General features: G+C 39.0%; 1 protein-coding gene across 5 annotated transcripts in view; it reads right to left on the reverse strand.

The window, feature by feature from the left end:
- Positions 1-18971: 18971 nt before the first annotated feature.
- The window catches only part of LOC124157303 (kinetochore protein ndc80), an 89983-nt gene continuing 82763 nt past the window's right edge, over positions 18972-26191 (reverse strand). For all 5 annotated transcript variants that reach the window (XR_006864570.1, XR_006864568.1, XR_006864567.1 and 2 more), the window contains one exon: positions 18972-19087. The gene's annotated coding sequence lies outside the window, so the exon portion shown is untranslated. The remainder of the gene's footprint in view (positions 19088-26191) is intronic.

Genomic DNA, 26191 nt, shown 5'->3' on the forward strand with positions numbered 1-26191 from the left:
CTTACGAAAATGTTAATATCGTCTTCAATCTCCCATTCTCTCATAATTTTACAATGACAAAACACGTTGCTTTCCACTTTGCATGAGTTGGTTTCGTCGTTAGAGTTTTGATTTATTCCATCGGTCAAGGAGAGTCTTTCGCACAGGGAGGGAATCTCAAGGAATAAATAAAAATATAATGAAAAAGGTAAAAAAAAAACTTTTTCCCGAAAACAGTCTAAAATATTTATAAAAAATTAAATTTATCATCACTCGGCAAATGAATCTTGGTTGCTGATTAGGTTGATAAGAAATGAGTTAAGAAGAGCCTTATAAATGAGTGAGCATTGGCACGCAATATGAATTTGTAACCTAATCAGCACCCACACATTATTCTCCAATAGATGAAGCGCTTATTCTTTAAGTGCATTTTATTATGTTTTTAGAAAAGGTATATCTTTTGAATTTTTTGTTTTATTTTTATTTTCTACATTTTTAGTGGTGAATCATGTAATCGATTAAACCAGAGCTGCGAAAGAAATTTCTGCCAAAATATTCATAGCTTACGCTATCTATTGTGAAAATTTAAAACTATTGCCCCATACAGAAAATTAGTTTATTAAGTTAAGACAATGGAGCAAATTTTCAAATGCCTGGTAATTGAATATTGCATTGTCATCCGAAGGATGCAAGTCCTAATAATTTCAAGCCGCTCCGACGTTGGGAAGCAGTTTGAAAACTAATTAGAAGGTACCATCAGTGAATCAGAAAAAAAGCAGACGAAGGAAGTTAAAAAAAAGTAACTGAACGAGACAGATGCGCGAGGCCGAGGAGTAGCTTAGAATCTAGGGGCCCGCTCGGTGTGAGCTCGTGACGTCATCAACTTTTTCCCCGAAAGGGTTAAAGCCTTCGACTTTTCGTCGTGAACAACTCGATAAGTATGTAATCGATCAGAATGCGGGTTTATTTATTTTTTAAAGCCTATCACGATTATATCATCATTTGGGTGATTTCGAAAAAGGTATACCGCATGTAGAAGTGGATGTTCGAGGATTGATGAGGGGCAGTGAAGTGACCAGTGCATCTTTAACTATTACAAATAGAATTCAAATTTTTCCAATATCATCCTCGTTCACGTCTATTTCAACCTCTATTTCACGATTATCCTAAATCACTCCTAAATAACTATTCAGAGCGAAACGAAAGTAGTCTTTCCTTGAACCTCGAAAACAAAACTACAATACAACATCAAAATTATTTTTATATTCACAAAAATGTATCGCATAATTCTTTCATTGACTGATCACTAACCTAAATTCAACATAAAAATAAGAAAGAGTGACGATGCAAGTGCCGTTTTCTTATGGCTCGTCCATAGAAAATCTGAAGCAAGAAAATCAAGAATATTGTATTAAAATGGTAAGCAAGACATTGAGTGCCACATAATCCGGAAAATATGAAATAATTACATGTGATTGCATAAAAGCGGATGTAGCAGATGAAGTAGGTGAAGCATATCCAGTAAGATGCAGTTGGTAGCGGGGGAGGAAGAATACTAGGTCAGAGGCCGACGAGGAGGATAAGAATAGGCACTTTGGACCACATTAAAACGGCTGGTTGCGGGATGACAAAAAATAGAGAAACACAAGCAAAACTTACTTTGGCTAAAAGAAAATCCTTCCCAGATAATAATGACGCCAAGTCAAATTATTTAAAGTATACCGGGACTAGCCGCGGTGATAACTTTTACGGGAGTCACCCGCAATGCACAATCGTGCGAAAGATCCACAGAGAAAAAAAAAAGTGTCCGGTAGTGTCCGAAAATATCCACAGGGAAGAATGACGCCTCGGTAGCCTTCGTAGACGGACGTGTTTCTACCGAGCTCTTGTTTAACGGGAACGCGAAAGCTCGACCGGCGAGCGAGACCTCGTTCGCCGGCACTCCTTCGGCTTCGGCCCCCGCTCAGGCGCCCAGTCCCAACCATGGCGACTGAACGACGAAGCACCCTTCTTCTCACGACGGAGGAAAAGGACGATTTTCCCTCACCACTGGAGGTCTACATTTTCTTAACGGAAACGCTGGGCCTCGTGGATGAAGATATCTATGGAATTCAATTTGGTTTTAACAGAAGAATGGTTTTTGTGAAACTACATACCGAAGAAAGAATGCAGATAATCATGGAAGATGGACCGAGACGTCTACCCTTTCCATCAAGAGGAAACGAGAGAACTAAGTGCTCCATTGAGAGCACAGCCGGAACACCTGTCCAAGTAAAAATCATTGGTCTCCCCTTTGAGATTGGATTGATGGAGATATCGAAGGAATTATCCCAATATGGAAAGGTTCAAAGAATTTGGGAGAGTACATGGGGAAGCCACCGCATGCAAAGGTTCTACACAGGTACGAGATTAGCCCGCATGGTGATAGACAGCAACATACCTTCTTTTATTAAGGTTTCCGGACAACGTGCTCTCATAATATACGAGGGACAGAAGCGTACGTGCGCAAGATGCGGTCAAGTCGGCCACGAGAGGAAAAACTGCCCACGGAACACCAGCGGAAGAAGTTACGCAGAGGCAATGGCTGCCCCACTCTCCTCTGCACAGTTTCTGGATGAAAAGTCCTTGGAAGAGGCAGCACGAGGCCTTATCGCACTTGAGACCGCACCGAGAGACGAATTTCCGGCCTTACCCACGAGGCCCCATTGGACCAGACAGTCCGAATCGGACCATGGATCCCCGGATCGGAAGCGACAAGCGCGTGAGGCTTGCTCGGCATTGCAGGACGCCCCCGAGACCTCGACACCCCCTCCTGCAGCTGTGGCCGACATTTCCCCCTCCCACACTTCGACACCCCCTCCCGCCGCAGTCGACTGCCCCCCTGGCTCTCCCAAGCCGGTAACGCAGCACGAACGGGAAGAAGACGCCATGACGGAAAATAGTGGCGTAATTGTGGCCTCCGAACTCCCCCAAGTCACGATCATCAGCGAGGACCTATTCCGGACAATGGAGGAGAAGACCGCTAGCCAGCCTGCGGCATCACAGGACATTGATACCCTGACTCTCACACCTGAGGATTCGGAAATCAACATTTCTGTTTCACTCTCCCCAATCAGCGACAACCCGACCATAGAAACCCTTTCTCTTCCAATACCACCTTCGACATCCTACTCCTTGTCCCCTACGCCTGAAGACATGTCCACTGAGCACCAACATGCGAACTCTGACTCCTCCCTGTTTTGCCCACCCGAGCTGAGACCAAGCGTCACCAGAAGCCGTTTCTTCATCCCTGTCTCCGAGACAGCGTCGGAGACGAGTGCGGATGAGGAGACCTTGGATGGGGCGCAGTTTAGACAAGAGACATCGGCACCGAAGAGCCCCAGGCGACCTGGGAAACGGCGAGGGGAAGCAGGCCGTCGGAAACCACGGCGCCAGGGCGACACAAGTGAAAAAAATAAAGAGAGTAAGTAACACCCCGCCTCACAACCACCATGCGCTATCTGACTTTAAATATTGCCAGGATTTCAAACCCGATCAAAGTAAAACTTCTCTCGTCCTTTATTCAAAATTTGAAGCCTGATATCGTCTTGCTGCAGGAGACGACTTTTGATTTTGTCTGGCCGGACCCAAACTTTCAGATATTTTCTAATAACCTAGGGACTAACCTAGGTATTGTCACACTTGTCCACAATAATATCTCCTGTCACCACATTCGGCGTCACCCCTCAGGACGTATTTTATCACTCGTTGCCGCAGGAACCCATTTTATCAATGTTTATGCCCCATCCGGGGAAGGAAATAGACATGCACGTGACCGTTTTTTCGAAGACGATCTACTGTCATACTTAACAACCTTCACTGGGAAGGCTGTAATGGGGGGAGATTTTAATTCGATATACAGACGCGAAGACTCGGACACGAACCGCGAAAAAATCACTTACCGGCCGAGCCACTCTCTCGCGCGGCTCATCCAAAGCACGCGTGCCTCTGACGCCTCTCTCCTTCCCGACGCCCGCCCCGCCCCTTTCACGAGAGCAGGACGCAAGTCTCGCACTCGAATTGACTATTTCTTCCTATCCTCTTCCATCAAACCCCTATTCATTTCCATCCAAACTCTACCTGTAAGCACCTCGGATCACTGCGCTCTAGTGCTCGACCTTAACCTCACTGATACGCCTTGTACTGCGCGGCATCCCCCCTCTCCATATTGGAGAATGGATGTAGGCATCCTTGGGGAAGAAAACATTCGATTAGCCATTGGAGATCGAATCACAGGCCTAATATCCTCCATCCGCCCCATGACAGACATCACGAATTGGTGGGAAAAGGTCTTCAAACCTAAAATAGCGAGTTACATAAAGAAACTACAGAGGCAAAGGTCGAAGGAGATCAATTTCACACTTTTTTTTTATAGAAGTGCATTGAATGACCTGATGCAAGCACCAGAAAAACATGCTACCTTTCAAAAACTTGCTACGTCATTGAAAACAGCTATTTTTAATTTAGAACTAAGAAAATATGCCCCACGGTGCTGGCAGCGGGAATTAAACCCCGACACATGGGGTCCCCTTACACTTGCTGACCTCCAACGCACTGTAAGATTACAACAAACCCAGACACACTCGCCTCGCCTCTCAAACAACAAAGATGGCCTTCTCCGGGAAGCCACCGCACACCTCACGAACACCTTCCAACGCTACCCCCCTTGGAGTGAGGCGGACATGCCCCCTTTGCCAAATCTTCCAACCCTCCCGCTCGAAGCGCAAGACACACTCACCGGCGGCATCGCTGAGGAGGAGCTCGATGCCGTAATAAAATCGCTACCAAAAGGAAAAGCGCCAGGCATGGATGGATTACCCTTTGAATTCTATGTAACTTTTTGGAATATACTTGGGAAAACATTAAAAAATGTTCTCAATCAGTCATTGACTGATGGAACTTTGACTCCGAGCCAAAGATGCGCCGTCATTAGCCTCCTTCCAAAGTCGGGGCGCCCAAAATCATTCCTCGACTACAGGCCGATAGCGCTCCTCAACAGCGACTATAAAATATTGGCGCATGTGCTTAAAAACCGCATGATCGAAGTTACGGACCATGTTTTGTCTCCGTTACAATTTGCCATCTCAAGGCAACGAAACATAATAGATGCCACCTTACTCATCCGAGACATAATTCTATCCGCATCCGAAATGGAAAAAGACCCTTGCTCCATACTTGCTGTAGACCTCAAGAAGGCCTTTGATTTTGTTCGCGTTCCATATATTATTGAAATAATGAAACGCATGCTCTTTCCTGATAAATTCATTGGGTTCATCAGCACCCTATATTCAAACGTGAATGCCAGAATTAAAATAAACAATGCCCTCACCCCCGTTGTTGAAATAAGGAATTCCGTGAGACAGGGTTGTCCGCTATCTATGCTATTATTCGCCATTGCGATGGACCCGGTCATTCGCACACTAGAAGCAGCGAACATAGGCATCACGTGTGGAGGTTTTCGTCATACAGCTATTCTATATGCTGATGACATCAGCATATTTGTAAATTCAGACGAGCAGCTGGTGACTGCAAAAGAGATAATTCAAAGATATCAATCCGGCGGGTTAATCATCAATGAGAAAAAATCAAAATTCCTCCATATCAGCGGGCCACGACCAGTATTGCCAGCACCCTGGGCGGAGGTGTCTCCATTTGTGAAGATATTAGGCCTATGGTGGGGCGCTAATCCAGAAGATATGCTCACTCGAAACTGGGAAGTGGTGGAGCGGGCCGTACGTCAAGGAGTGGGAATGTACACACTCAGCTCGCTGCCTCTCACGGGCCGTGTCCGCGCAGTTGAGCAGGTAATAACGCCCAAGATATGGTATATGGCTCACGTTTGGCCCCTCCCCAACAAGACTCATGCCATCATAGTAAAATCTACGAACGCTATGATTTGGTATAAACATATGCGGAAGGTCTCCCGCTCGCAGCTCTACGGTCCGTTTGATCGCGGAGGGCTAAACTTGACGGACGTAGCGTTAAAATGCGATATACTGCTAGCGAAGACACACATACGAATTCTCGCGGGATCGGACAATCCGAGGAAAACCTTAATGAAAAATGCATGGGCAAAAGCTGATAATCTCATTACTTTCCGAAAAGCCTCTACAAACATTAAAAAGTTAGTCGAAATTCTTCGTGCGGGGGAATCATTTACTACGAAAATTATTTACGAGAGAGCATTGGGAATTAAATACCCGCACTTTACTCGTCCACCGTCTAATTCGTGGCGGAACTGGGCTGATAGTGGGAAAGATGCTAGACTCATTAGTACGATGTACTGCGTGATAGCCGACCTGTTGCCTATAAGACAACACCTCCACCGTATGCGTCTTGCCGCATCCCCAAACTGCCCACTGTGTGGGCAAGAGGACACCAACAGCCATCATATTCTTGGCTGCAATGAACCCCCTATGGAATGGCTAGTCTTAAGGAGAATCCTCAGAACTTGGGACACTTTCGGTGCCGGTCCAGATAGTGACGATAGGCTTATTTCCCTCAATTTTCGACTTTTCCCTTCCTATAAAAACAAAATCCTTTCCACATTGATATCCAAATTTGTTTATCTAAGACTGCATGGTGGGGATGTGGGCGGGGGTCTCTCAATGCTGCTCAGCAACCTTCCCCTCCGCGGCGCTCCACCGTCTACACGACCCTGGCTCCTGCGACTCTTGAAGGCGAGGGAGTGAGTGAAGTGACTGGACGTCGCCCTGATTGCTCGGCGTACTCTTTGATGTGGGAGCACACCAGGGCAGTGACAGCTGTATGCGGAGAGGACCTTGAGCAATAGACTACCGAAAGTCAACAGCACTCTTCAAAATGTTCTAATTGTTCTAATGTTTTTTTTTTAATGTTTTTTTTTTGGTCTTGAAAAATAACCAAATGAACTTTGAAATAACTCTGTACATCCATCTTGAAAATAAATGCAATTTAATCGTAGCTTAACTGGCTAAAGCACTCGACCGGAAATCGGGGGATCCGGGTTCGAATCCCGGTCAAGGCGAATGATTTTTTTTCTCTGTGGATCTTTCGCAAGTCAAATTATGCTCATTGATTGGAGAAAATTACATTAAAATTTGTCACTCAGTGATTCAATCCGAAAGTCGGCTGGGATAGGTGAGGGTAGAGGTCACCCTAGACTCAGCACAGGTGCGTGAATGACAACATTCAGCGAGGGGAGATCAGTTCTTTTCCCTGGGGCACTTCGCACATCGCTGAATTTGATTTGGGATGTCCGCAGGTTACATGCAGGAGTTGAACTCGGGACCCCCTTGATCAGCTGCCGACTGCCCTACCCACTAGGCTCACAATCTCTCCCATTAAAATTTATAAGAACGAAAAAACTACGATGTAATGCATACGATCGATATTCCCATCCAAATTTGCAATATGGCTCTCTAAGTTTCCTACATGTAACACGAGCACGTACCAGCTCAATGCAACGCTACTTCTGGATGAGGAGGCATTTCTCTGATAGCGTTCGCTGGGTAGCAGACATAAAAAATATCTGATAAATGATACAATTAGGTATCTTACAGTACACTAAATTAGTAGAGTAATTTAAGGGGGCAGTGCGATATCTATGTATAACATTTAATATGCTGTTCCATGATATCACTCTGGAAAAAATCGACTTCAAAAATGTCCACATTTGATATGCTGAAAAGGTATCCATGGAATCTATGTATTTTGATACAGTAAAACAAGCCTAAAGATATTTTACCAGCCTTAAAACATTTCCTTAACTATGAAATAGGAGAAATATATACAGGATATATGTGCATGTATGCCACGTATGTTTCAATGAGTACACAATTGAAATAGCTTCTACTCAGAAGAAATATACACATTAATGGGTATTAATTACTATTGACTGATAGGTCTTTGTGTCAATTCATCCATCGGTAGAACGGGCGGCAGGGGCGATTTTGAGTTAATTCGAATTTTAACACGCAGACATATTGGCGTTTAGATATAATGTTTAGCTTATATTAAGATAATGTAGCTAAGTGTATTTGATGATAAGAAAGTAATACTCCACTTTCCTACAGATTTCTATCAGCTCAAATAAAGGACAATAACCACGAAAATTTGATGGTTCTGTCTATAATACTCAGGAATAAAAAAGGAGTTGTTTTTATGAATATATTGAATAATCCATCACTATAATCTTTTTAAACCTAGATGTTAAATACCGTTTAACAGTTATCGGAATTAGTATTTCAGTTATCTTGATCCATATTACCGTTGAATCAAATTTTCCAAGGTGGGGATCAAAAGACAAGGTTATACCGAGTGATTAAGCCAAGAAAGAGTACGATAAATAATGTGCACGTACGTTTTAAAATGTTTTCCAAGGCTTTTATTCGAAGATTTGGTATTTTTAGCGCACTTAATTCTCATCATCTCGTTCATGATGTGAACGCCTTAGTTCAAAACACACTGAGCAGGAACCTTTGAACGAACATCGTTCCGTTCAAGAAGGCTCGCTGGTCTAAGAACGCAGGCTCCTCTAAAGTAAATCAACCTGTTCCAATACAATTTATACGTCAACTAATGATGTTCATTATCTGGAAACAACGCGGGAATATATTGAGGAGTAACGCATAAAAACGCTATGGATAAAAATTTGCCAAACACGTTAAAAGTAAAATAAAAACACGCAGAAAACCGTGATGAAAAAAAAGCAGAATAGCATGGATCCAGAAGTCAGCGGGTAAATGTATTCTATTTTTAGGAAAATTTGAAAACGCTCTCTTTCGCCTGACATTAAAATTCATTAGAAAATTCGTACATTTTGATGCATACTTTAAGTGAAAGTGGGACGATAATATACTCTGAAATAAGCATATGTCATTGCATCACACCATTCTCACTCAAACTTATGGCGTATGCAGTAAATGGGAATGTAATTTCTCAAATAAATTGATTGAAAGTGACGTATGAGAACATTACATCTCCCAAAAATCCATAGGAAGGATTATCTCATTCAATTAATGTGATGACTTCATATCGATGTACATGCATCCCATGGAAGAGGGAGAAGAAAATTATACGAGGAAAAGATGCTTTCAGTGATCAAAAGATTATTCTTAAGACTTAACATTCTATTTTCTTTTGACCTTCAAACACAATGGCCTATAGTACCCAGTAACCACAGTAAATCCATATCAATAAATGCAAGAAGCTATCTAGGAACACGAACATCGCATGAAAGAACCAAATAATTTCGAAATTTACAATTTTAAATACTTATATCTTGAAGATTTACTCGAAGTTGTGCCGTATGAAAAATCCTAGAAGAAATCCATGTTGATTAAAAGCATACCAGTGGCATGAGCTAGCGTAGAAGTATTATCTAACGACATGAAAATTTTCGCATTTTCTCAAATAATAGGAAATTTTTATATTCTAAACGACGTATTTCTACCCAAATGAAAAAAGAACAAGTAAAAATCAGTGATTAATAAGCATTGTTTCAGCTCAGAATATTGAAAATTTTATTCCAAATAATCTTGGCGATATTGGTACATATCTCTCAACTTGGGGAAATTTCATAACTCTACGAACATTACAAAAATTAATAGGAAGCGTAAATGTACTGGTTAAAACGATAAGAAAGCCAGAATGTCCATACTCCTCAGTTTCAAGAAAAATTTTCATCCATTTTATTCTGGTCAATAATTCAATTGAAAGAAAATAATCAAGGAGAAGCCTTAAGTAACACCTAATGGAGTGGAAGTACAAACGCAGTGCGAAACATACGTGGGAGAAAAATCATTTGACTTGGCCTGGATCCCGGATAAGATACATGATTTTTCCCTACGTAATTTTGACACTTTCACTGGTAAACGCAACTCTTATGAAAAAATGAGAGCCGAAGGGCTTGTACAGAGCAGAGTAGCTTCAACCATAGAAACACAATATTGCCTTTGCAGAGTCGAAGAAGATATTTATAAGATTAGGAACCTCAAAATACTCGCACGAAGCCATAAATATGCTAGGGAGGATTAAATCTATTGCAAGTCTTCCAGTTTGAGTGCCGTAAGTTTCCAAATTTCTTTAGCCAACAGAAATCAATCGCGAGATTTCGTAACAGTTTCAAAAATATGAATTTGTGTATGAGAAAATTGTTGGTGCACAGGAATAATCATTTATTACACTGAACATTGTGTTCACTCAATATAAAATTTAGCGGTGCACCATCCGAAATATTGGGGAAAACTGAGGTTCCTACAGTTCTTAAAATTTTTTTAAGCCTAAAAAGCTCTTGTTTATAAAAAGAATCGCGTCAGTACTCCCAAAAGTTGAAAGCATGTCGACGGGTGATTTCCACGCGTTCACTAATTCAAAACTATAAAAAAATCATCAAAATTCGAGACACCAAAATGGAACGTCATTTTCGATAAAATAATATAAACACATTCACAAAACTGACGCCCAAAGGCGTTAACAGAATAATTAATTGTTAACGATGTTTTTTTCGGGTGTTCCCCGCGTATTCGGTTTGTTGGCCGACGTTTTGTGGCCGCTGCTGTTCATTTTTTCTTGGGGAATCCGGTCACTTTTTCTTAAAAAGTGAACAGTAAGGGCCACGAAACATCTGGTAACAAACCGAATAAGTACGCGGGACATGCCCAAAAAAATGAAGCAACAGCTACAATGACCCGCGAGACCGTCAACAAAAATAATTAATTGTGTCACGGCGCATCTCTCGATAACCCTTACGAAAAAGTGACCAGCCAGACCAGTGACATCGGGTAACAAACCGAATAAGCACTGGGGCGCACCCGAAAAAAAATCGCCAACAGCTAAATGAACCGCGAGATCTTCATCGAAGAATAATTAATTGTGTCACAGCGTATCTCTCGATAACCCTTGCCGCTCGCCTAGGGGTACCGTACCAAAGGCTTGAGAACCGGCCCTGGAGTCTCTCCCCTGCCCCACCCCTCTCCACACAACTTCACGGCCGATATCCAGCGAAAGATCCAAAATGCATCTCGCGGATGCAAGTGGTCAGAGGGGAGGAGGGAGACAAAGAGACCCGCGACCCCCTCCACCCCCCGCTCCTCCACCATCAACTCCCTCCCCTTTTAAATATTCGACGCCTCTGGAGGGCGCCGCGCACAATTCATCCGAGCGCAGGAGCCGCATCATCTTCATATATCACGCACCCACCCTCCCATTGCATCTCATCGCTCACCCCCTTCCTCTAATCGCTGCCGAAGACCGAAGGATTGTCCCTCCGAGGGAGTTGTGAGAGCAAGAAGACCCACCCCCTCCTCCTCCGTCCCCCTTCGAAGACGCGTCCGTATTTAAGGGCAGAGTGTAACCGACGTTCCTTCTTCATCGCGCCGACGTCTCCACCGACGAAGCAAGACTCTACCTCACTCACGACGGACCGGGATCGACACCTCCCCGTCCTGTTTCCAGCAGCCACAGACACAACAACGTGAGTAAATATTCATCTATTTATTTACACACCATCAACCATACACATATTCTTCAAAATACTTGGGAAAAACTCAAAATAAGAATTAATTATCATAAAAAATCCAAGTCTAACATCTTCATGATCAAAAGTGATTTCTTAGTTGGAGTGAAACAGGTACAATAACTGTGTGTATGCCTCATTTATGATTTTTTTTCATTGCTGTGTATGTCAAGAACTTATCGCAATTATTTAATTTTAAATTAGCTTTACCATGTGACGCTGGAAATTGAAACAATACATTCTTTCAATGGTATCAAGCTCAACGATATGGAAGTAAGCTTCCGCAAATGAAACTGTGATTTGTTTTTCTTTCACTAATTAATTTTTTCTGTACTGAGTACTTAGACAGATTTTTTTCTTGGCTTTGTACTAAGTGAATAAATCTGAGGAAGCCCCAAGGGCGGTAAAAAATTTGCTTTTTTAAAATTACGATGACAATAAAACCGTTTCATCAAACAAAGCGGCTGTTTCATTGGTGAAATTCTACTTACACATAGTTGAGCCTGATGCAATCGAATGACTTAATTATACCAATTTACAGTGCAATCACATGATGAAATAAATTACAAATAAAATAAATCAAATAGAACGGTACAGTAATAAATCATAACAAAAAAATGTATTTGAACCAATTTCACTCCAATTAAGAAATCGCTAGCGATCTTGATTCCTACGTTGCAACCAACTGCTATTGAAAATTGCTCATGCTGTTGAAAATTTATTACGCAAATAAGAACATGAGAAAAAATAGGATAAATTGCAAGCAAATTCAGAAATTAAAATGAGATAGGCTTTTCATCAGAAAGGAAACCTTTTAGGCAAAAATTTTGAATGTTTTATTAGCAGATGGCACGGACTTTACTATGACTTAATTAACATCACGTGTTACATATGAGGAGTCGTTATCTTTGGAGATTACGACATTTTGAAGCCAAAAATTTCAATTTCATTTTAGTTTCTCAAAATATGAAAATGCCATAAATAATAAACCAAAATTTTGTTGCCCCATGAGCAATATAAATTTTCCTTTCATTCTTAATTACTGCATTCAAAATCGAGAGATGCCACGTATAACATATTGGATTTTCGGGCATTGTGTATTCGAAGAGGAATTAGTTTGATAAACAAAAATGTGAGGCCAATAGGAAAATATATCAATGCATGAGATCTAGAATGCAAGAATACCTTAAAAATTCCATAAAAATAAATAATGGTTGCTTAATATCAATTAAATTCATTCACATAATACGTGAAGCAACAATAGGTACAATTTACACAAATAACTAAGATAAATACTTTTCTCTATTGAAAATTAATGATGCATGGAATAATTTGATCGAGAAATCAATAGTTGAGTCCATTATCTCCGAATAATTTTCTTCAAAAAAACTGGTATTTCTAAAGTTTATTGGACCGGTTAAAAATAAAGAAATAAGTGCAGATATAGAAAGTAATGCTCTCGGTCCACAAATTCATCTCGCAACCGAAAATAAAACGATACTACCTATACCAATAATTGAACGGCAGATTATGCATCCTAAATAATGCATAAACCTGAAGATACAGGTGAACATCGGAATGAATAAAGGCTAAATGAAAATGATAACTAACGACAAAGAGGAAGAAACGCGTTTCAATGAAGATCAGAATTCTCTGCAATTTATGGGGAAATTTTCATTTTTAAAATATAACTAATAATCACCTAATTTAAAAATGAATGGTAAAACTATTGGAACGAATCATATTTTTAGAAACTTTAGATTGATGTAATGAATGCAGTATTATGAGGAATAGCAGTCATCGTCCGCATCTCCCATTTTTAAGTTAGTCCGCGATACTCGCATCACAACCCGCGAAGAACATCCTCGGTTTTGGTCGGTCTTTCAGGTAGATTAAACCGCATTGTGCGGCTAATACTATTTCAGAGAAGCTTGCTAACCTCGACCGAACACACTAAGCTGGAATATTACAGTTTTCTTCCAACTTACAGCAAAATATCTGCGAAGAAGCTGTAATTTCATAGTTTAGCGCAGCCATGCACTGTCTGGAATTTTAATCGCATTTTAACATTATTTTTCCGTGGAATAAGGAAATTGTAATATATAATCCAAGTGAAATTTAGGGAAATAAATTGGTAGATTGACATGAGCATTGAAGATGTGGCATTTTATGACGGCAACATTAAGCATTAGTCCGTCATATTATATACATGATACCCCATGTACTTCGCAGGTTTTCTCTCTGCACTATGTAATTACAGTACAGAGCCTGCCTGACATTTGGAAAAGTTAGTGGAGAGCTCTGAGGATCATTATATTGCCTTCAGTCATTTCTTCATCTTCATCATCATCGTAAATTCATAATCCTAAGATTGAATTATCTATCCATTCTGCTCTTCTGTACGCTAATCTTTTAGCATTAACATTCACTTCGATTAGTCAATGACCTATGTCATTATTATTAGGATATGATTAAGATAAAAAAACAGACGATATCAAACTCGCGGAGATTTTGCCAGATCAAATCCGTTAATATATAGAGAATACCAAACGTAGGCTAATGGGCCTTAGAGAGAAATTTTGGGGGTTAATGGAGGGTGGTCCATTACGATGGGCTTCATTTGGGGGTGGTTCATTTTAAGAGTTCACTTTAGACTAAACTCCCGAATACCTCCTAGGGTTTTGAATACTGTCCGATTTGAAAGCTATTCATATCAAATACCGCTAATTTCATTTTGTGTTGATAGTTATCGGCGGAAATGTTGCATTAGTTTTTTAAGAGCATTTTTATACAACGAGAAGACAAACAGTACCCGTTTTTTGGCACTGTACCCGCGGTCACAAGTTCGCGCCCTTCTCAAACAAAAGCTAAAACTAACATAAAGTTCAAATCAAAGTAGTCCTCCTCGTCCTTATTTGAAACAAAGGGTAATTGCTCTCCTTTACAAGGTGATTTATATAGATGTACTGGAGTTTTTTTCTCAAGTTTATCCCCCTCACTTTGGACAAGTGACCATTAAACCTACGATTTTAAATAATATCACAGTAATTTCAAGTTTTCTGGGAAAAAGGGAGTGAAAGAAATTTTCCAAAAGTCTTCATAATCATAGTAGGGTAGTTCATCGACCAGATTCCCTTGGTGAAACGCTTGGTTTCCCGTGTATGCTTCCAAAATTACAGGCAGGTCCTTGCATTTTTTTATCCAAACATAAGCCACAAATAATAAAGCCATTTTTAAAACCTTTTATACCCAAAGCTTTTAAAGCCTTTTTAAACCTAATTCAGCTACGAGGAATAGTTATAAATATTAAAAAATGTATTTAAATATCACATAGCTACTACGCACATGAATTATAACTAACATTTTATAAATAACATTACTAATTACTGACATATTGTAGTCCCTCATTTTCACTGTCACGTAAGTCCGTCAAATGTAATGACGCAAACAGTCGGAATAGACGCTCAAGAGTAGTTTTATAGCATAGAAACGACAAAATTTCCCGTAATAAAGTTTATTTTGATATAACTGCGAAATATAAAGAACTCTTTCATCATCGTGTTATTCTTCATTTAAATAGTTGTTTTCAAATCCTTCGAAACAGGACAATCCTGTTAATGGAAAATAAAGGAGAGAAAAAATAGAAATGTTCAAAATAGAAATGGCAGAAGGACCGAAAGATGATAGTATAATCAACATAAGTTGAGTAATAATTGACCCCAAATTAGGTCCAAGGCAACACCAAAACAAGATTTGAGAGGAAACGGGGAAAAGGCGAAAGACATGCCCTGGGTGGAGCTCCACCTTAAAATTAGTTATGCCTTCTATCATTCCTGCTGATTGCGAGAGAATGACCTTTACCACCAACAGATTTTGATTTTTTACAGCTCCTTTTTCCCACAAATTGCAAATAAAAAATCAACAAGAAGAGATAAACCAGGTAATTTTTTTAATTTTTCCATTTTGGTAGAAACTGGGGTGAGAACTGCTCCACCTGGGGAAAATTAAAGCAAATATAGGTGCCAAAAACCTTCTTTGCCCCCGAGTGATTATTTAAGTACTGCAATTATCACAGGAAAAAACAAGACTATTACCCCGAGTAATTGCTTCGAGTTCACGGAATAGGTATACGACTGATTTATGACGAATAGTCAACGTCATTATTTCCTCTGAAACTTCACATATGCCTTGATAAAATGCAATTTTGAACGCGGCGAAATTTCTCGCTCGTATAAATGCACTTACAATATAGCGAGTGAAAAATATCTCTTAAAGGCCAAAAATATTTCCGAAGAAGACCTTATAAGGATTTGTGCAGCATAATAACGATGAATGTATTTAATTATATGAGAAAAATACAGCTATTTATGACGCTGATATAAAAAAATAACTTCGGTGATCTTTTTCCCAATCTATGACTGCTATAGCGCTTCCTTGTGACATAATTGACAACGAAATACTATTGATAACACGTGTTTATTACTTCGGCGATATATATTTCATGAGATATCCTACGAATGAAGTCAATTTTTGATAGGAAGTTTTTGTTACTCCAGTTCAGAAATCCCTCTCTTTAATTAAGTCTTAGACCACTAATAATGCGAAAGAAACGAATGAAAACAGCAATGGGCAACTCAAAGGAGTGATAATAATTAACGGAAGTATTGATATTGATTGTTTCTGTAAATGGACATCGGAGAACCAACGAATAATTTTAGACGCAAGCGAGTCATGTGGAAGTTTCCACGCATCACGCCGCCAGTCCGCTGCCTTGATTGATGGCGTTGGCAGCAATGTGATCCATAGCGCTCGATGCTAAGTGAGATGAAGTAATGTGGGTGGGGTTGTGGCGTACGCCAGCGTTAAGATTAATCCAGTGGAGAAGTCCATACTGTCTGGCGCATTCCGAGGAGGTCCTCAACTCAATGCGTCAATGCAGAACGTCTCATTGTTGCACACAAAATGTGCCCTCAGCCGTGATGGCCACGGTATGACCACGTGATCCAAGCGGAAAACTATACTTTTAATGGATACAGTCATAAAAATCGAAAAAATACACCCAAAGATTACTCTTAGAGCCATAAAAGAGCATAGAATTTATTATCTACCTATGGGTAAAAGTGCCCACATACCGGACCTCATCTCATTATCCTTGGTATATGCATAGCGAGTGAAATAAGCCTGTGAATGGCTATCTATAGCCAGAAGTATTTCCTAAGGAAGCCTTTTAAGTTTTCAAGCTGCAAAATAAAAAAATCACTTCTTAATTACATTAGTAAACTACAGCAATTTATGCCGAGGAAGAAAAATAACATAACATCCACTGCCCCTTCCCTATGTAAATTCCTTATATCGATGGCTAACTTCTAACAACAAGTATCTCAAACTTTGGCCGGTTTGAGACAGGTGTCTCAAACAAAGTGTAATGACATTTAAACAATAAAATTCAAGCAAAAACAACTCTTTGTTTGCAAATGTATGCTTCTATTTCAGTTTTATGAATTTTTGGTTTTTAATTTCTGAGTAAAATTAAAAATATAAATCGTTTCCTATGCACTCCTGAAAAGTTGCTATATTTGAGAAACGTGTTGTTAGAACTTAGCCATCGATATATTATATGTATAATCCCTTCTATAATTTCACGACCCCTTCCTTCTGAAACGTCAATCATCTGACTATAGAGGAAAATGTATGCCCTGAACTTCCCTATCGAATATCAGTTTACAAGTAATGTCGTGAGATGTGGTATTGCGGAGCTTCATTTCAACTAATTGGCCAAAACTTCAACACACATCACTAACTACTGAATTCAACTGATATTAGACGAATGTTAAAACAAGTCCATAGTTCCATGATGGTATTTGACTCCCCTTGTGGGGACCCATGAAGCAGAACGTTTAAATGTTGACTAGTCACGCCCAGAAAGTTTCCGAAGTCGTTGTCACGAAGTGTCCTCGTGGTCCAAGCGGAACTACCATTTATTCTAACGCTGCCACAAAAAAAGAGAACAGTCCCAAAGATAAATATTTTTATAAGACGAGCCACAACAAACCTTACAGTTTTAAAGTATACCGGTACTAGCCACGGTGATAACTTTTACGGGAGGTACCCACAAAATTTTCACCATTTGTTCAGCAAAAAAAAGATTAGGCACGAGGAGACAAGAAATGGATTTAATCGCATTCGATCGGACACCTTAGAATAGGGTAGTTTCCTTCATCAAAGAAAACGAAAGGCATTGATTGCGATTCGTTACCCACCATTAGTGTATTCATAATATACAAATTATTTCGTTTTAGAAATACCAGTTTAGACGAATGGCAATGGTCCATTTTTATCCTCATTTGAAAACGGCCAGATTGGCGCCCACGCGATGCCATTCCACGTGACGTCACAGGGACCTAGTTTCTATACCAGTAGATAGGAGTTATACATCGTCTGAGATTACCAATGCATCTATGAGGCGCAGAGCTCAGGGAAACATGTGTTAATAATCACTTATTAAAACTGGCTAAGGTCGTAAAGTTTTCTTCGTTTGATAAGGTATTAATAACCCTTATTTAAGCCAAGCGCTACCAGATAGCAGGGTACTCAGCTACCCGCTAGCAGCCTGCGTCGTATCAGCGCTCAAGCCTCCCTCAAGGTCACCTCACAGGGCGGCAGCGAGAACGAGAAATACGTCACACGGAGAGATTTCCCGGTATTCATACTTACCCGTCGCGTTTTTGCGCGCTTGAACATTTTCACTTTTCATTTAATCGCGAAAAATATATATCGTCATTTAAAAATCTAAATGCATGAAATACGTGCTCCAGGAGTAATAATCTTTCGATTTAGGCAATAAAAAAATAATAGGAAACCACCCTATTGTCTTCCTACTAATAACTTTCCCAGTTTCTTGCCATTGGCTTAACGGCATGGCGTAATTTCGTATGATTTGATTTCGATGAAATGAATAAAATCGAGTATATTCTACTATTTTCTTCACAAATATTATCAATCCGTATTTCAACTTATACACTCTTAGATAATGAGCGTATAAGTTACAATCTGGGTCGGTAATTTTTTTAAATCTGAGGAATATTATAAAAATAAGATGTTTAATTTCATTGATCTGTTTCCATTTCTTGACACGGCGTTTGATTGCCAAGAGGAACTTGTTCTTCATCATCTAAAAAGATACGAAAACTCATTGGAGGCAAGGAGTAACTATACTACTTTGAGAGCCAACTGCCATCACAATTGATTCCGAACATTGGTTTTGGTTGAGCAATAAGTTTTGAAGAGGTTCTTCGGAAAATATTTATTTCGATTCTCTAAAAATATTAGGAGTAATAATTCACAAATTTAACAGCGTGATTGGAAAACCTCTGGTCATTGGTCCACTTTCAGTAACTTTAATCGCATTAATAAAACATGAGGAGTGATAGGTATGTTCCCATTTTTGAATTCCGAGATAGGCTCGATGCTTCGGAGAGACGAGAGGGGACTGAGGTTGTCTGGTGCTTCACTTTCTCCAGTATGTATGCATCTTCTACCGCTCGGTCTTCCGTCGACGGCCAGGGTTGGGCACTGGGGCATGCATATTGGGAATAAAAGCATAAATGGCATTGCATAGATGACAATGAGATGAAAATAATCGTAAAGCTACTAGAATATAAGAATGTTGAGTTAAATGATACAATAATACCATCAAAATCAAAACCTCAAGACATGCTCGCTTCAAAGTGCCTTCACTAGAAAATAAATATAGGACAAATTAAGAATTTGTGCATATGAATTCAACACAAATGTACGAATAAATCCCTATATTCATATTGAAATAAGTTTTTAAATGATCCTATCTTGACGAAAGATGTCTTCGACCCGAGCATTAACATAAATTTTTAGGAGACTTTTGAATTTATTTAACTTTTGATGTTAGAGAACTATATAATATCTTTTTTGATCATCACTATTCCGAGAATATCCTACACATTTTGAAGTTGAGCAAGAGGCGAGAAAAAATTGATAGATAGATGGAAATTCTCCGCCATTGAGATGATTCTAATAATACATCCTCAAGAAAGCTCAATTTACAATTATATAACATATTTGTTCAGCAATAAAAAAGATTCGGCACGAGGCGACAAGAAATGGATGTAATCGCATTCGATCGGACACCTTAATAACATTCTCTTTGACACCTCAGCAACAGACTACAAAGTAATGGGAATGTCATCCTGAAATTCAATGATTTCACATCCTCCCCGGCCGATTCACTATCCCGACGTAACGAATAATTTCATAATGTCACCACTAAGAGAGAGAGAGATTAAAAGAACGAAGAGTTTCCGCAACGCTTAAGCGACGAACTGCATCGAATTATACGTTGAGAAACGTTCATATGGAAGAATTGTCGAGATGATGCACTTCGTAACGAGTCGGTAGCGGGAGAGAGAGACAGGAGGGGAAGACAAGGGGGGGAAAGGGGTGTTATATAGGGTTGGCGGGGAGTAGGGGGTAGAAAAAGTGAGAGGGGTGATAAGAGCAGAGGAGGGGACGGGGGGGGGGGGGAGATGTGCCCGTCCTGTGGACATACCCGGAGTGGACAAAGGTGGAGTCTTCGGGGAAAGGGTCACGGCCGCTGGACCGCGACTGAAGGTCAGCGCAGAATGCCGCCCAGCAACGCTCCCGAGGTTTGAAAAAAAATGACGACAGCGAAGCCTCACATAAATCTCCGCATCTTTCAACCCTCCATGTTCATCTTCTTCCGTTCCTATCGCACTCTCTACAGCAATCTCAACGTCCTTCCTCTCCACTCTCCGACCCACGAGAGAGCGAATTCTTCCTTGGTGACACATTTCGAGAGCCTCGCGAATTGCATCCGAGATAAGGCGGCCATAATCGTTTCGCCTAGTTGGCATTAAAAAATTCGGCAGATGGAATGAGGAACACGTGCCGCGCGTCGTGTCAATATTTCCCGCGAATTTACGCGAGCAAAAGCTATTACTGGTTATCGAAGGGCTCAAGCGAATCTTTCGGAGACAAAAGCTGAGCGCCAAGATTTAATTCATACCCGTTTTACACTCCATGTACTAAGAGGTAAGATATCACGTCCGACTCCAAAGAAAATAATTCTTTATATCGCTACTACTGTGGGTAAATAACATTAAGTACAGGAGATATGTAGCCGAATGGTAGGGAAAAAGAAAAAAAATATTTGAGCTGACACACAAAAGCAATACTTTAAAATAAATAGCATTCATAAATATCCCTAAATATAAATTCCGTTCGCTTTCCATTTGCATTTACTGAGCCAACACACCCAGCCAAAAGCTTCTGAAGCAACATTAACGATAGATAATGGGCTAAGATCCAATAAATTATTTATTTCCATACCACCGAAAACAGCTCTATATGGCCTTTCACAGCGGGATTATTAACACGTTAACAGTTTTAACTTACACAAACAACCATGCCCTGGATGGGTGAGGTGTAACTTACCCAGACGGGACTCGAACCCGCGACCTCCTGTTTCGCAGGCGAGGACTTAACACCGCCGCCACCACATTTAAAGAAATTCAATTGCCTGAACTAAAATAATTATTTTGAAATGCATGCCAAAATCGCACTAAAATCACGACCGATACCTATCTACGATAAACTAATATACTATTTTGAAAACTATTTTAACTTTAATATCGGTAATACTGGGTGAGAACCCAGAACCCAAGCCTCAGATTTCCATTCAGGTAAACAGCAACTTTTTATGGTGTTTTGCGATTTATTTTTTTGAGTCTATTGCACACTCATATTATGATTCGTATAAAGAAATAATTATTATTAAGTTATTAAAATAGTAAATATGAGTAACTTGTATTGAAATATAATATTGATTTTGAACAGCTATGACGTGAAATTAAAATTCCCACTATGATCGTTAAAAATATGAAACAAACAATCACATGGATACTTTCGGTCTTGCGATATTTGAATTTACTAACAATAAGAGGTTTCACAATCGTTTATTGTGACGCATAAAACACTTCCATTCGGCTCTCAAAGTGAGTTGATCCACAAACCAGTATTATCCACCCATCCCATACCCATCAACTTTCGCCAAAATTCGAGACCCAGATGCTGGCCGCTACCCACGTCCATGCATTTAGCTCGAGGCGTCATCAGCGGGAGATTGGTCTCACAAGGAAGCGCTTGACGTAAGAATCGGAGAATGAGGAACCATAGTAGGGAATGTCAACATTTGAGAGCCAACTTCCATCTAAATTGATTCCTGACATTGGTTTTGGTTGAGTAATGGGATACGAAATGTCCGAAAAATTAAAAAAAAGCATTAATACTAAACAGTGAAATTCTGATCGTACGCAACAGTGAGACTCTTGGCCTTTCCAACTAAAATGCAGTGAACCCAATGGCAAAGATAAATAGCTAAGTCGGCACTGTTTTTATTACACAGACGGTTCCGTACTGCCAGTACACGCTAACCATTCAATACATAACCTTACCCTGATGTTACCTGAAAATCTAAGGAAGCTAGAAAGGAAGGGGCATTAAACCAAATTTAACTAAGAAATATTTATGAAGATATTTAGAAACGGCGGAAAATGAGAAACATTTTTTAAGGAAAAATGTTTTGATAGAGAATTAAACAATTATATACTAACTAAACGAATGAAATGCTTTCCTTTGACTGTATTGTATGCTCAGATCTTCGTTAAAACCCAAAAAATAAATTCATAAAAACTTGAAAGATTTACATCAGTGCACTCAGAGTGTGCTTGACTTAACAGCCCAATCAAAATCTTTCATCTAAAATATCTTAATCCCTGCATCATTGCTTATTCCTCAGCACACATAATCACATGATATGCATGTTATAAAAGAGACGGGCAAAAGCTGTTATTGTTAGCTTCAATCGGTAGGAATATGTTTTAAAGTGGCCAAAGGAAGAAAATGATTCATTTTGACGAATGAAGGATTCAATTAATAGGAATTAAGAGGATAAATTCTTCCATTAAAATAAAATATAACTTTTAAAATGTGAAACTGGAAATTTCGAAGGAATTGCCTTATTTTAATTGTTTCGTAAGATTTTTAAGCATTAGAGAATAAAGAACAGCATTTTTTAAGGGGGAAATTTTTCTTTAAACACTTCTTGTCTCAGTATTTGAAAAAGTAGCTCAAAAGTAGAAAAATATCAAATGCATTGAGTGAAGAGAAGGAGAAGTCTTTGTCATTCAATTTGGTATAAAAAATAACCAAATTCTTTCAATGAGCTCACTCCCCTAGAGGTAATCTCAAGGTATTTTAGATTCTTTGATCACATCCCATGAACATTAGAGCGCTCATTCAATGGCTCAGCAAAAGGGTACTATCTCATTCGACAATCGTCAGCAGGCACCTCCATAATTTATCTTTGATTTTATTTTAAACCTTTCCTCAGTTTCGTTTTTATTTCGACCTTTTGCAGGATAACCTCTGCCATGCTGAGAAATCAGACCTTATCAATAACGCCATGGAAATTTCTCTGTGAAATATGGATTTTAATATCACATCTAAGGGAGTTAAGGGGGATTATGATATTATTAGTTGTGATTACTTGACATTTAACGTCCGTAACTTTACGCAACCATCTATCTCACTCACTTGATACTTGGTGAAATGCTTTGCCGTTTATAATTGATTTATTACGGCTTACAATTTAAGAATGAATAAATACTATTTATTATATTTTTAATATTCGAAATAAATAAACTCATATCTTAAATTTAGGCTGAAAACATCACTTAAATATACATGTAATATTTTTCCACAACGGCATGTATATTAATCCTTCCTTATACACTAAATTCACCATTTTAGCTCTCATATTCACTGAAAGCAAGACAATAGTGAAAACGGACATTCTTTACATCCATTCCAAAACTTTAAAAATTATACACACATTTACTTTACATAGTATTACCACAGAGTAAGAGAATATACTTACTCTATGATATTATATTAAACGCATGAAAAATATGTGACATTAGTTTGGCAGGATTCCAACTGCAACAATGTTAGTTTTGAGGGAAATGAGATTGATCTTTGACGGCTATGACTCTTTTTATCAACGAAAAATGAAGCCATTTCATTTCTTTACTGGTAGCCTTTCTATTTTGCCAGAATTCACGTAAAATCCTTGCCATTAAAGTCTACGTTCCTGCATCATTTTTTACCGAAAAAATCATCGTGAACCAAAATATTTGATAAAATGGAGCTGAGACTTTTACGATAAGCTGAATACGACAGAGAACTAAAATTAAAAGAAACAAATTCCGAGCATAAACAGGAAGGAAAAGGAGAGCATAAGAATCTTTTAGTGTGAGCCCAAAGTTTACACAGCGACGTACTCTTCGGACAGTTAGTTTTTTTTAAATATTTAATTGAACTTTTATGAAGCATTCAATAATCCCACCTTGTATAATAAAATTCTTATGATTGATCTGCCATTGCCAAACTTTCGATGGTATCAAAATTTGTTTCTCCCATGGATCAAGGCGTCAAAGGATTAGTGATTATGTGCTTCTGAGATAATACCGTAGGAAACAGCGACTCGGATTTCAAGGAAAGGAAGCGGAAGTTAAGGAAATACACTGATAAGTACTGTGATCAATTATTGAAGCTTATTTTCATCATACTTAACATGCATATTACCAAAGGCAAAGCGATCAGCAAGGCTTTCATTACTCGCCTTTTTTCTTGACGGCGCGGTATAGCCTTGGCATAAATTAGCTAGAAACATAAGCACTATATAGTAACTAGACAGGTCTTTTTCTTGCACCATGAATTCGTCCCAGTTCGTGCTGGAAATTTGTATTTTATTTATTAACAGGAGAGGTGTAATAATAACGACAGTGAACGAACTATTCGACTTTCAAATATGTATAAATTAAATGAAGACCTGTGAAAAATGATGCTCCTCCCTAGAAACTGAGAGGAAATGAAAAAAATTATATATATAGTTGTTCAGCTGTTAATAAATTCTCCCATCTTTGTTTCATTATTTCTATTGATTTATTAGGGGTGTAAGGCACCAATAAAGGCATAGCCATCAACGTGTGTTACAACCTATGATAACACAAATGTCGTATCAAGCGAGAGGATTATTTTTATCGGGAAAGGTACAAATTATCCCTTCGGAGAAATGTCCATCAATATTGGTTCAGTGACGAAGAATTCACCGGTTAGTAACAGTGAACACTGACGTGGGAACTTCCGAAAACTGCTTTGCGACTAGGCTTCCATCTTCTGGGAGGAGTTTTCATTTATTTAAAAGGTCTGAAAGCCAAAGACATGCATTTTCACTTACAATTAGCACATTACGGTTAATATGAATAAAATACGATTGTGAATTATGATGCATGCATAGGCATTTCTTTTCATTTCATTCGCTTCATCATTTTCCCGCTGACAAAATTATTTATTGCTTGGATCCATAACAAACTATTATAAATTTATTTCTTATAATGCGGTTTGATTTCACGTCTTAAGACTAACAAAAATGAATGAGTTTAATATTAAACATAAAATTGGCTACAAAAGATCTTATGCACGCTCAAAAACTGATTTCGCTTCTTCTCTTACTTTTGCAATCGCACAAAAATTTAGTTTAAATTCATCCTTATTTTTAAAACCTAGTGACAATACGCTAATATTCGAGAGAAGAAATCATTATCATCTTCTATAATTCTACCCATTCCCCTCACAATCAGTCGGGCGAAGTATGATTCAATTTTAAATATTTCAAGATTAAGTGAGCATGCACCAATTCTTTGTGAAACAAAAAAATGCTTGTAGAGACAGAATGTTTTATGTCTTATTTATTTCGGAAACAATTTATTTAGATTCATTCTTTTTTAGAGCAAGCATACATTATCAACGGTCACTGTCACGCGCGGCCACTTAATCGATCTGAGCCACCAAGTCCACTTTTCTAAATTATTAATATGTTTTAATCTCATTTTTTATCTCACCAAACCGTCCACTTCGCATGTGACTTCTCTCCCCTCGACGAACGCTCATTTCATCTCCACGAGAACTACCATGGCCTTTGGAATCTAGAACCCTAGAAAAGAGAGCCTCTTTGTACCAAGAAAATGGACCTTAAACTTCCGTCCACTATCTCCTTAAGGATTTTCAATGGTCCTAGTAAGCGAGGGTGTAATATAAGCCAGAATTACGTAATTCGTAGCACTAATACACATGTTACGTCCTTTGATATAAAATTCAAGCCTCTAAATTAAATATAAAATATTAATTTAAGCGGTTAATGTGGGTGCCCCAAAGCAAAACCGTACGACATCATCACCCCGTGATGGAGAAATCAATTGTTCCAATGTAAATGGCTGGTAAAAAATACATTTAGATTGTAGTGAAAGTAAGTCAAAATCAGGGCACTACTCAGCTTAAATGAAATGAGGAAATTATATCTTCTAATCTAAAGTTATTCTAATAACTTGAAGTATCTATCTATCTATTCATAAATTAAATCATTGCGCGGCATTGATAGATTTAAAATACGTGTGCTAATAAACTAAGAAGCTAAAACTAGGGAAATAAAGGGAACCCAATACAAATTTAAGCATTAAAATAAATTTACAATGTACAGCAGATTATAGGCAAAATGCTAGAAAG

The sequence above is a fragment of the Ischnura elegans genome, chromosome 4 (genome assembly GCF_921293095.1).
Source record: "Ischnura elegans chromosome 4, ioIscEleg1.1, whole genome shotgun sequence".
NCBI classification, from domain to species: Eukaryota; Metazoa; Arthropoda; class Insecta; order Odonata; family Coenagrionidae; genus Ischnura; species Ischnura elegans.